Source organism: Globicephala melas, chromosome 17 (assembly GCF_963455315.2).
Source record: "Globicephala melas chromosome 17, mGloMel1.2, whole genome shotgun sequence".
In the NCBI taxonomy this organism is placed as follows: Eukaryota; Metazoa; Chordata; class Mammalia; order Artiodactyla; family Delphinidae; genus Globicephala; species Globicephala melas.
Window position 1 is genome coordinate 63,693,698 of NC_083330.1, and position 12,414 is coordinate 63,706,111.

Consider the following 12,414-nt stretch of genomic DNA (forward strand, 5'->3'; position numbering starts at 1 on the left):
GGCCCCATCAGGGCAATGCTGCTTTTTATTGCTTCTCCTCCTGATATTTCTAAATTTTCAAGACTTTTAGCCAGGCCTCGTGCTCACCAAATCACGAACAGAAGTCGTTTCCTCCTCACTAGGCCTCTATAAATCACTGTGATAGACTCCTGTCTTTCCTTGGTTTTGAAGCCACCAGACAAAGATTTGAATCCAGATTCTTCTCTTTATTGGCTGAGCAACTTTGAAGAAGCTTCTTAACCTCTCTGAACTGCAGTTTTGTCATCTGTAAAATGGGAGAAACAATACCTGCAGGGAAGGTGGTTGTAAGCATTTGACAAGATAATGGGTAAGAAGGGCTGGCACATAATAAAGGCTCAAAAGGTAATTGCTATTAATAAAAAGTAGTCTTGGGAAGCCCTAGAGGCTGTTCTAGGTTGAGGGTGGAGCTTGGGTTGTTCATAAAAGGCAGAATTGTACAATCATTAAGAAATCTGGCTCTGGCCTCTGAAGAACCCAGTTTAAATCCTTGCTCCCTGCATTGCCCTGGGCGACTTACTACATTTCTAAGAAGCTCGGCTTCCTCACCTGTAAATTGCACATAACAATAACTTACCATAACAGTGTTTCTCAAAATATTATCCAGGGATCCTGGAGACCCCCAAGACCCTTCCAGGGCTCTTCAAGGTAAAATTTACTTTGGTGATAGGGCTAAAACATTACGTGTCCTTGTCATTTTTATTTTTTCTCAAGTATACAGTAGCTTTCCAGAGGCTACGTGACATGTCATAGTATCATTGCTCCCATGACTAACGGAAAGTGTGTTTGTAAATTCCTGTGCTTCCATTTTCTTTTTCAGTTCAATTTCTAACATGGTAAATATCAAGATGCATGTAACTCATGTAAACAAAAGCTACTCGGGGTCCTCAATAATTTTAAGAGTCTAAAGGGACCTAAGACAAAACACTTGGAGAATCGTTGCCTGTTAGGGTTATTGTAAAGATTAAGTACTGTACACTTGAGACTAATACAATGTTGTAAGTCAACTATACTTTAGTAAAAAAAAAAAAAAGATTAAGATAAGGGTCCATCTACTCCACCTATACATAAAGCAAACTGAAATCATAGCACTTGATGCAAAAGTCACCCTTGTTTTATCCCCTCCTGTTTGTTTATATAGTGAAGGTTCAGCCCATGCTAAACTTTGAACAATTTAAAGACACTGAAGTCATCAAAGGCCCCCCACTTGAGATCCAAGTGCCCTGAAGACATGAGAACTCGGTGGGCAGTCCCGAGGGTTTACCCTGCTTGGCTCAACCCTGACCCTTCCATCCTATTACTCACTGGCCCAGCCAGAAGAAGGCGGTACCGAGGTGGAGGCGGAGGAAAGGTGGCTTATAGAACCCCCTCCTGAGTGGTTGACCAGCAAAAGGAGGTGCCGCCTCAAAAGGGGAATAGCTTCCTTAAGGTTTCAGTAATTTCCATGGAAACAAACTAAGAACCGTAGTTACTTTCAAGGGAAGGTGGGGAAACGGTGGGATGACCTGCAAGAGTCAAGAGTAAGCGATATAAAAATATTAGAGTTGCGGGGGGAGGGGTCTTTTTCTTTCACTCTTCAGACACACCCTTGAGGGAAGAACAAAAAATCGGCATCCCTAAATTCCGCTACTGATGGCAAGTAGATGAGGATTTTAGACGGTAGGTATCAAATGAGTCTGAGAAAGATGCGGCGCTAACTGGATCCTAGTCATACAGGAAGTTCTTAACGGAATCCTTTAAGGGCCGGCCAGGGCAGTTCGCCTCTCAGGTAGGAGAGCACCTCCCGAGAGACCCCCTCCAAGGCCAGGACCTAGTTTTATGCACCGTTAACTAACAAACAAACAAACCCTACATCAGCAGTAACGGAACAAACAGGTGCAAGCCAGTAAGACAGTTTTGCATATGAGCTATTTTTATTGCAGAAATTTCTGGGGACGCAAAGAAGGGGTTCTGTTAGAGAAATTGGAGCCCTAGGAGGGACCCTAGAAAAACTTTGTAGCTACTTTCTCCCCCTCATCCTAGGAAAAGGCCAAAAGGTCTCCAGGTGCGTTGGCCTCGCAGTCAGCCCCAGAGCCAGCCGTTTTCACCCCAGTCCCTGTCCTCGCCTCCAGCCACTCCGCCGTACACGGCCACCTGTTGCTGCCCTCGCGCCCAGAGCCGAGTCGCAAGCCGCCGCTAGAGTTCGTTCTAATTCCCCGGAGCAAAGGCCGGCCGGGGAGCCCCGACACTCCGCCCCTGCTCATCTTCAGGGCAGGCGGGGACTCCGCTGAGCCTCCCAGCCCCAGGCTCCCGTTGTCTCCTCGCCGCGCTCGGACGTCAAAAGTGGACCCCAGACAGTATCCCCTTGTCCCCGCTTGGCTCGTGCGCGCTCACGCTCAGCTCACACCTGGGAGATGCTAACGCGCCGAGATGCCCACGGAGGAGAAACTGGTCCATCCGGGCAGGAGCGGGCGGCGCAGACAGGTTGCTCTCCGTGAGATTCCAAAGCGTCCCCTGAATCCCAGATCCCTTAGAGCTCCGCAGCTGAGCGCTTTAGCAGGAACGCCGCGCCCCAAACGCAAGCTCACGGTTGCAGAGGCCGCAGGCGAAGAGCGGCGAGATCCTGACTCGCCTTTGCTCTCAGGCGCCGGAGGGGATCCGGGGGGCGGCGGCGGTTAGGGATGCCCTCCCGCCAGGAACGCCGGAGTTCCAATTCCAAAAGAGACCCGCCTCGCTTCCGAGGGACTTCCCTGCGAGCGCCGCAGGGGTGTGCATTTCTCGAAGTCTGAGAATCCCTGCGAAAGCTGGCCCGACAAGAGTTGAAGTCAGCTCCCGGGGCGTCTGTTTGTTTATTGGCTCTTAGGGGAAAAGTTTGAGGATGTTGAACCAACCTCAGACCTGGCGCAAGCGGAAATCTCAGAATCTCTCCAGCAAAAGTCATCTAATTTCGACTCGTTATATAAGTGAGGGGCTCTTTCTTACCCTCCCTACCCCAAGCCCTCTCATTACTATTCCAGGAGTTAAATGTGTCTCACTTAAAAAAAAATTTTTTTTAAGTTATTATTATTTCTTTGAGTCCGAAGGCGGGAGAAAGCAGGCAGAGCCGGGGGCGCGCGGCAGCCCCACCCTCGCGCTGCCCCTTGGGCTGCGGCAGGAACGCGGGATCCCGGGTGCCGCCGGTTCAGGGCGAGCAGCCGAGCCCCGCGGTCCCTCCGTCCGCCACTCCACGTGGTCAAGATCAACAGTTTGTTGAGCTCATCAGTGACACCTTGAACTTTTCATAAAGAAAATGGGTATTGCAGCGGGAGGGTTCGGCCGCGGCCGCCGCGCCGGGTCCTGCTTAATATTCAATGATCTCTCTCGCGCCTCCCCCTCCGCCCCTCGCAGAAATTCCACCGAGTCCGTTACTGGGCTCAGACTTTTAAGTTAATTTACTGCCCTCCCCCCAACCTTGGCTAGTAACCAGCGTCTTTAGGGCTAGCTTCCCCCCCGGCTCCCGCCTGAAAATGACATTTCGCCGGCGTCTCCGGAGGGGGCTGAATTTCACTTTGTAACTTTCTGCGGAACCCGAGCCCGGGTGGCAGCTCGGGTGGTGGTATCGTATGCAAATACGCATGCTGACGTTACAGATCATGTGGGTTTTGGCGTAGATTCCCCACTGATCGAGACATTTTTTTCCCCTTTTTTTTCCTTCTTTTTTTTTTTTTTTCTTTCTTTCTAAAAATTTTGGCCACTGTTCTCCGAACGGGGGCTTCTTCTGTCTGTCTGTCTGGCAGGCTGGCTTTCCCCCTCTTTCCCACGGAGCCCGAGCCGGGCGCCCGGTGGGGAGTGGGGAGTAGGTGGGGGGAGCCAGCAGAGTTCCATTTTGGAACGCCCGTGCAGCGTCTCCGCGTTCCCAGCCCGGGTCTCCGCGTTCCCAGCCCCGGCGCAGGTAAGAAACTTCGCCCCGGCGCGGAGCACCCCCCGCCCGGCGCCGCCGGCCCCAAGCCCCGCACGCCGGGCACCGGCCACTCCAGCCCAACTTTCCCACCGCTGCCGCAGCCGCCGCCGCGGCTCCCGAAAATGTGTTGTTAATGGGACTTGGCCGGGTTTGCGATTGGAAGGGGGGGGGCGAGAGGGAGGGTGCAGGCTCTTTTTGCGGGTAGGAGGAGATCAGAGGATCCAGAGGTGGGGGAGATTTTTTTTAAAGAGTTTTGATTACAAGTTTGGATCAATGGGAGGCAGACCGAGAAGGAGGAGGAGGAGGAAAAACATGTCTACGTTTCCCTATGTCGACATAAGCCACAAAAAAATATGGCGTCCGCTTTCGACAGGGCGTTACGTAGACCCGACTCTGTTTTTATTTATTTATTTCGTGGCCGGCTCCCTCCCTTCTTGGCCAAACTGCGGCGCTTTGTGCGAACGGGGCCGGTCCCGCGGGGACTCCACCGGGACGTGGCCCCGGCTCCGCGGGGTTTGGCAGGCGGGGGGCTGCGTGTGTGTGCTCCCCTCCCTCCCCCGCTCTCCCCTCTTCTCCCCTCTCCCGGTGACGATTCGCCGTAATGTGGTGGCAGGAAGCATGACGCCGTGGGTTGAGGCTGCCTCTCCTCTCCGCGCTCCTGGTGGCTGCAGGCAGCAGGCGCGCGGCGCGGGCGGGCGGCCGCCCGAGCTACCTGCCGGGGGCCGGGCCGGAGTGCGTCGCTGTCCCCACGCCCCGCTCAGGTGCCGGGAAACCCGCGTGGGGAGGGGCGGCGGGGGACCCTGGGGACCCCCGGGCCCGGCTGCCCGCCGCCCGCGGGCCCGCGCCCGCAGCCCGCCCAAGCCCACGATCGCCCCCCGGAACGGCAGCTGGCGCTTTTCGTCTGCCCCACGAGAGGTTCATCTTTGTTGGTGTTGCGGCTCCTTTGTGGCGTCCCCAGGACTTGGTATCTTCGCCTTTGCAAACTTGCCCCTTTCCCAGCCGCTGGCTGGAAAAGGAGCGGAAAGTTGGAAACCAGTGAGCATCACAGCACCGTCCCCTCGGCCTCGTCGCTGTGCGGAGCTCGGGAGGCGGCGGCGCACGACCGGGAGGAGGAGGGTGGTGTGTTAGGCTGCGGAGAAAACTTGCCGGGGAAGCCAAGTTGTGATTTGCTCAGGCTTCCACCTGATGGATCGGCTTCAAAGCCAGTGGGGTCTCTGCCTTCAGCTATTGCCGCGATGGCCTTTTGTTTGTCTGGGAGGTGAGGGAGGAGGAAGGTGAGGAAATAATGACTTTCCCTGGACCCCTCCCCTTTGAAAGTGTCGCTGCCCAGCTTGGGCCCCAGGGATCTCCAAGTCTCTTCGGGCCCTAGAGTTCTGTCCTACCTGCTCCCTGATGATCGCCTTCTGCCTCTAAGTTAGCAGCTCCCCAAGTCTGAGGCAGGCCCAGCTGGGCAGGATTTGGGGAGCGGGCATCCCTCCCCTTCATCCCTTGGGTCGCTCAGACCTCCCACAGTTACCCTCTTAAAACACACACATACACACACACACACACACACTCACACACACTCTCCTTTATGTAGAGCAGAAATTAATGCCTGTTGAAGTGAGAGAGTGAGGTTCAGAGAGCTCTTCAAGATTTCCGTCAAAAGGGGATTTTCTATTTATGAGGGCAGTTAAAGAACTTGAGTCCCGGGGCAGTGATGTCAAAAAGCATTTGGATGACAACCAAGTGGAATAAATATCTTGTAAAATGGCACGTTTAATGGTAAAAATAGATTAATGGAGCCGCCAAGTGCTTGAATGGGGCTAACATAACGGTTTCAGTTTAAAGGGAAAGTTATATCAAGCTGTATACACATCTTCTTTTAAGGCCAAAGGCGGGAAATCTACAAGTAAGATTGAAATGCATCACCGACAATGACTGGATCCACGATCTGTGGGAATATCATTGCCGTTTAAACACTCTGCTTTGCGATTGTTCTCATGTGCACGCGTACCTTGCGGCCAGGTTTGGTGTCAACTAAGGATCCACTTGAAGTTAACAGCTTTTAAGGGGAAAATTTGGAGGCCAACGTTCTGGGGTAAATCGGATATATTAGCTAATCCCCGTTTAAAGGGAAAAAATCAAAATGCCACAAATGTTCGTTGGCACTCAAGAAAAGTATTCTCCCAATGTAAATGCAGTGTACCTTGACATGCCAAAAGGTGACCCCGCCCCAAGCGTCCCATCCACACCAGGACCATTGATTCAGTGGGATGCCATGCATTTGACAAAAACAATAATGACGGTGTTTGATGACAATGGCTGACACTGTTTCAGTATGCCGGGCATAATGCTGTATATTTTACATGCTTTATCATTTAATTCTCACCGTAACCCTATGAGATAAATACTATTATTATCCCAAGCTTAGTGGGGAAGAAACTTAAGCTCAGAGAGGTGAAACAAACTGACCCAAAGCCGCATGGCAAAAATCAAATCCCATGTTTGAAGCCAAGCCTTACAACACTCCAGTATAGCAGCTCCCCAGATATGGGAAGTTGTAGTTAGAATGAAAAGCGAAGGCAGAAAAGAGGGAACAGTGACCATGGCCCAGTGTCCGAACTCAGGAATTTTCCTAGTTTTCATCTCTTAATTCATTCATTTAGCAGCCGTGTGTTGATTTATTTGTTCATTCCGCAACTGTAATATTCATCACACTAATAAAAGCCTAGAGTCATGAAGCAATTTTATATGCCAGAGACCATTCTAAGTGCTTAGGATTAAACTATTTTGTCTTCGTGACAACCCTGCGGGGTAAAGTACTGTCATCCTCTCCTTTTTATAGATGAGGAAACGGGCACGGAGAGGTCCTCTAACTTGCCCAAGACCAAACAGCTAGCGAGCAGATGCCAGACCCCAGAACACGCACACTCCACGTTTGCAGACAATGCACCGCTCCAGACGTTCTAGAGGTGCTGCTGAGATAGAACATCTATCTAACCTCGATGCAAAGCACTGCTCCAGACACTATGGAGACGTCAGTGAGACCAAGACCCCTTACCCGCTAGGAATTTGAGCAGCCAGCAGGCCAAATAAAGCAGGATTAAATAGGTACTAGAATTGAGAAAAGTAACTAGTGTGGAAGTACAATGAAGGGTGCAGTTCTTGTGTTCTGAGGGACCCATGGAGGATTTCCCAGAGGGGGTAGCATCAGAACTGACCCATGACTGAGGAAGAACAATGTCTGGCGGTGTGTTGGGTATCATTGAACTCACCTGTTAGCAACAGAAATCCTGCCCACCGGTGACTTAACCAGATGGGGGCTTATTTGTGTCAGACAACAAGAAAGTGGGTGGGACCATGCCTCAGCTGTACCACTGGGGACCCAGGCTCTGTCTTTCTACTCTGCCACCCGTAGAGTATAGGCCTTTGGCCCCAGGTCTGTCACCTCGTGGTAGGAAGGTGGCCACTGCATCTCCAGGCCTCACACCTGCACACTAGGAAAGGGGAAGTAGGATGAGTGAGGCACAAAGAGCATTTACCTAGTGTGGCTTTACTGTTACATTTGGAGAGGGACACCCCTCTCAGGAACTTCTGCCCTTAGCTCAACCAGAACTGTGCCACATGGCCACCCAACCCTACCGGGAAGGGGCAATGCCGTGTTTTTAGTTAGGCACATCACTGCCACGAGCAAACTGGGGTTCAGCATGTAAGGCAGAAGGGGTGAATGGAGAAACGGTTGTTGAGTTGGCAGATAAGGCGTTAGTGGCCTCAGATGAGAAGAGGAGGTTACTCCTGATGAAGTTAAAACCGCGTCCTGAGAGCTGTGTGTATTCTGGGGAGATGGAGAGGGGGATGCAGGGAAGGTTGTGCAAAGAGATGCCGCCACACTTGGGGATGGACGTAGAGGAGGTTGGCTGTTAATCTGTAGGTACTGGGGAGCCATGGCAGGCTTCTGAGGAGGGAGCGTCAGATGTTTGGAAGGTAAGACTGACAGCCGTGTGCCTTACGGAGATGAATCAGCTTGGTTCTTATTTGAACTAAAATGAGTTCTGGAAAGTTTCAGACCAGGGGACCAGTTCTGCCTTGGGGCAAAAAGAAGACAGCACACTAAGAAAGTGAGAGAGATTTTCTTTTAGGTCCTGCCAATAGGAATCCAAAATTAACCTGATGTCAGTCGGCTGTCACCAGGAAGTAACTAGCTCTCCTTGTGCAGTAACTCAGTGAGTGGAACTGGATACACTGGGAAGGGTACCAGTTTACTCCCCAGACGTGACGCTTGCTTTTTTCCTGACCCTCGGACTCCCCAGGCCCCACCTGCAACTCCACCACTCATCAGCAGAATAATTTTGGTCGTGACCCTTCAGTTTTGCTTTTAAAGGAGGGGATGCTATCAGAGGGCCTCCGGTCAGGTTCCCCACGCTGGATTCCTCCAGCAAGGACCAACACCCCTGATTCTCTGCTCAAGTAATAGCTTTATGATTTGGGGCTATTACATACCTCTTTAAACCTCAGTTTCCTCATCTCTAAAATGGAGATTCTTCCAGCAGCTGCCTTCTGGGTTGTTGTGAAGCTTAAGAAGAGATTTATAAAAGAGCTTAGCACAGCGCCTAACACGCGGATTATTCGCAGTGAACGTTACCTGTTATCACCATCATCTCCTCTGCCATCATAATCACTGCCGCCACCTCTAGGATGTGACTTTCTTCTCTCCTTGAGGTAATTAACATGCATGGATTCTTATCGTAGATTTCGAGACCCCAACTGTCCCCATCTCATTGCAATTCTCCTCCCTACCCCCCCTCCTCCATACACATATATGCTCATTTGTGGCAAGTCTGAGCAACTACTGACATGGAAATCTCTTCCTGAATATCACAGGGGGACCCTGGTGCAGTCTTCAGGTACTGTAATGTGCTGTGTCATGGTCAAATCCAGACAGCGCAGTTCTGAAAGGATGCTTAGCTGCTCACATAACCCTGTGGTAGACAATAAAGTGGGCATTGTTTTTGGCATTGACAAGGTAGTTTCATTTGTAGTTGAAAAAAAGAAAGTCCTCTGGATTCCTCGCCCCTACCCTACATCGAACAGGTTGGGATTTTAAGAGCATCCACCCCCAATCTGTTTCCTCTTCCTATGCTTGAAGTCATGCACTTAAGAGGGATTGATTGGCAATGGTGTGTGTGTGTGTGTGTGTGTGTGTGTGTGTGTCACACATATGCACATGTAACAAGCCCCCAAGGAGATAAACAGTCTTGGCAACGGTCCATCACGTTCCACCCAAACTTTAAAATGGAGTCAAAAAAAAGCCCAGAGTCGGTTTTCTTGCTGACACCTCTCCTTACCCCCTGGTGAACAATTTACGTGTTAAGAGCCACAGTTCTGCATACTTTCTTCCTCTTTCTGCCCAGCTCCGGTCCCCTAGTGCTAGAAACACTTAGTAGAGATTAAATCGTATTACACAATGTTTCACTGCAACAGTATTTACCACATAAAACCTGCAGTGAATGAAACGCTTGTGCTCTTGATTCATGGGGGATCGATCTTAAGGAGTGTGACCCAGGCATTCACTGACTTCGGTTCTAAGAGGTTCAGAGTATATTTTAGGGGTGCACAGGCTTGCTTGGGATGGAAAAATGGGAAGCGTGTGCTGGGTTTACTGTCCTGGGTTTAAAGCCACTCTGGGTTCACCAGGCAGGGGGAAACCAGCCCAATCCTGCGAACCATTTGCCGTCAAGCCCCAGGCAGGGAGTGGATTCCTGTGTCTCTGGGGCATTGGAGGGTGGCCGAACTGAATTAGCTCTTTCTCTGGGAGGGAATCCTCCCTGTCGGGGGCCCAGAACAGACTCTGTGGGAGAAAGAAGGAGCCTGCTGTCAGGAAGGGTAGAGAGAAAAAGATGAATGAGATCTTCTGGGCTGGTTGGATGCCTGCAGCTGCAGCTTCTGGGCTCCAAAACATCTGCAGAAAACCAAGGAAGGACCAGAATCTACACGGAGGAGGCCGCATGCGCGCACGCATGGGCTGGGCCAACGTGACGCTTTAAATCAGTGTCGCAGAAAGCCTCAAGGAAAACACTCCTCAGCAGGGCTGACATTTGTGTCCCCCCCCGACCGCCATCTCCGCCCTGCCACAGACCCCAGCCTTGTCCACTCTGGCTGATGAGGTGGAATGAATACAGATCTCCCTGCACACCCAGACACACCACAAACACAGTGCCGCCATCCTCGGGGCAGCAACAGCTTCCAACAACTGGGCACCTACCTTGTGCCAGGCGCCCTGCCGAATGCTCGCTCTCCACTGCGTCCTTCAGTGTGACCCTGAGGAACACATCGAGAGCCGTGGCGGGGCCCCTTGTTAAAGACAGGAGGCCACAGCTCAGAGCGCCCAGATGCTTGCTCAAGGTCACAGAGAGAAGGTCGCCAAGATTCGAACTCACATCAGTCTGATTCTAAAGCCGACGCCCTTGGTCATCGCCAGGTCTTTCTGAAGTGTTCTGGAGGCCAGCTCCACCCCAGCCTGGAAGAATAATGGCGGGAGAAGGGACACTTTTAGAATGAGCTTCTGGACAGTCTGACAGCTTTTCTGCTAAAGGAGTGTAGGGGTGAGTGCACACAGGCTTGCGTGCGTGTGTTCGTGCCTTTAGTCAAAACAGATCTGTGCCTGTTATCCTTAGCCCCCACACCCCACCCCCAAGACAGCCTCTATCAGTGTCTCTACCAGAACATTCTCTAGGGAGCACGGCACCCTCTCCGCCCTCTCCTCCCTGGCTCCAGCGAGAAAAGGAATCCCAGTGGGCTGAAAGCTGCAGAGTTGGAGACGGTGGGAGGAGAAGCTGGGTGCTGCTTTCTGGACGCTGAACCGCCATGCCAGCCAGTGGGGGAAGCAGGTGTAGAGAGCAGGCATTGGGAGGGAGGAGAATGGCTGCGTCGCTGTCTTTATACAATAAAAGAGGATCATTGTTAACTGGGAGCCCTTGAATCGTTACACGTCTGCCCGTGCTTCTCTCCAGCTGCAGGGCCATTTAGTTAAATAGCACACAGAAAACTCCTTTCAGCTGGCATTACTTTTCCCGCTGTTTTCAAAATATGAGACTGGGCCGAACTGCTCGAACGGAAAAGCCATCTCAGGCTCCCTTAGCCCCTGTGTGTACCCGGAGCCCCCACAGAACCTCCCTGGCCTGTGCAGGAGGACTTTTAGAAACTATTTTGCTTTGCATTGCACTCTTGTCTTTTTGGAAACAGCACCTTTAAGGTACTTGTACCCAGCCTGGTCAGAGCTGGATGTCACGGCCAAGGTGTTTAGCGTGGGTGGTGGCCCAGAGGGGGTAAGGAAAGGCCAGAATGACAGGGGCTGGAGGAGGGGAGATATGGACTCACAGCTGGAAGCTGGAAGAAGAGACTGCCCCACCACCCCCCGGCCAAGAAATCGAGGGGAAGGGATGCTGGTGGCTCCAGGCAGGAGCGGAGAGGAACAGAGCCTCACCTAACCTGCCCTAACGGAGTGCCAAGATCGCGTTATCCTGTAGAACGGCCTGGAATTTAATTGATTCTGAGCAGGCAGTGAATTTCTACCAGAGCCACACAGCTCAGGAGAGCTGGAAGACTTCACATTGTTTCCAAGAGCAAAGGTTCCTGGGCCCACGGAGCCGAAGAGTAGAAACGGTCTGGATCACTGGTGGGTTAATGGTAGACCCTCCGAAGACAGAGGGCAGGAGTCGACACTGAAATGGGAAATGGCCTGACTCCGGCACTTTTAGAAATGGGATTTATGGGTCTCCAGGTAGAAAGTCTAATGTCCTCTGGCATCCCCGGAGGGGGACGATGGGGGGATGAGAATAATAGCATTATTATCAATTATTATTAATTATAATAATTATTAATTGATTATTAATGGTGCATTAATAGGCTCAAGGAGTGTTCTAGCAGGAAGAAAGTTGAGGGATCGCCTCATCAAGCTTAGGGGAACTGAGGCTCAGAGCAATAAGGGAATTGGCCTCAGGTTACAGGATCGTATGGCAGTGTATGGCTTTCCCTCTTCTGTACAATCTAACTCAAGGCCCTCTGTCTCCTTCGGACTCCCCTGACCAGCCAGCCCCATCACAGTACCTTCCCTCCCCCCTTCTGTTTTTCTGTCCAATCAGCACACACTCACTGAGCACCTACCAGAGGAAGAAAAGAACGTCCCTGCTCTCAGGAAGTTCACGGTCATTTGGCGCTTAGCTTTCTGACATCACAGGCGCAAAGCTGAGTGCCTTTTGTGGGTTAGCTCACAGCGCTTCTAGGAGCTATGAGGACTCTGTTATCCCAATTTCACAGATGAAGAAGCACAGAGTGGGGAAGCCCTTTGTCCAAGGTCTCTGCAAGTCAGGCAATCCTACACCACACCTGATGCTCCTAAGGCAGGGGCACATGCAGCTTCTCCTACCCTCTGCACCTGCAGCTCCAGCGAGAGGGCTGGGGCCCCTCCCCCACTGATTAGCGCAGAGGGCGGAGTC

At 51.8% G+C, this 12,414-nt stretch overlaps 1 protein-coding gene across 4 annotated transcripts in view; it reads left to right on the forward strand.

Moving 5' to 3' along the window:
• Positions 1-3,708: 3,708 nt before the first annotated feature.
• ZHX2 (zinc fingers and homeoboxes 2) overlaps positions 3,709-12,414 on the forward strand; it is a 172,636-nt gene continuing 163,930 nt past the window's right edge. For all 4 annotated transcript variants that reach the window (XM_060287684.1, XM_030875703.2, XM_060287686.1 and 1 more), the window contains exon 1: positions 3,709-3,928. The gene's annotated coding sequence lies outside the window, so the exon portion shown is untranslated. The remainder of the gene's footprint in view (positions 3,929-12,414) is intronic.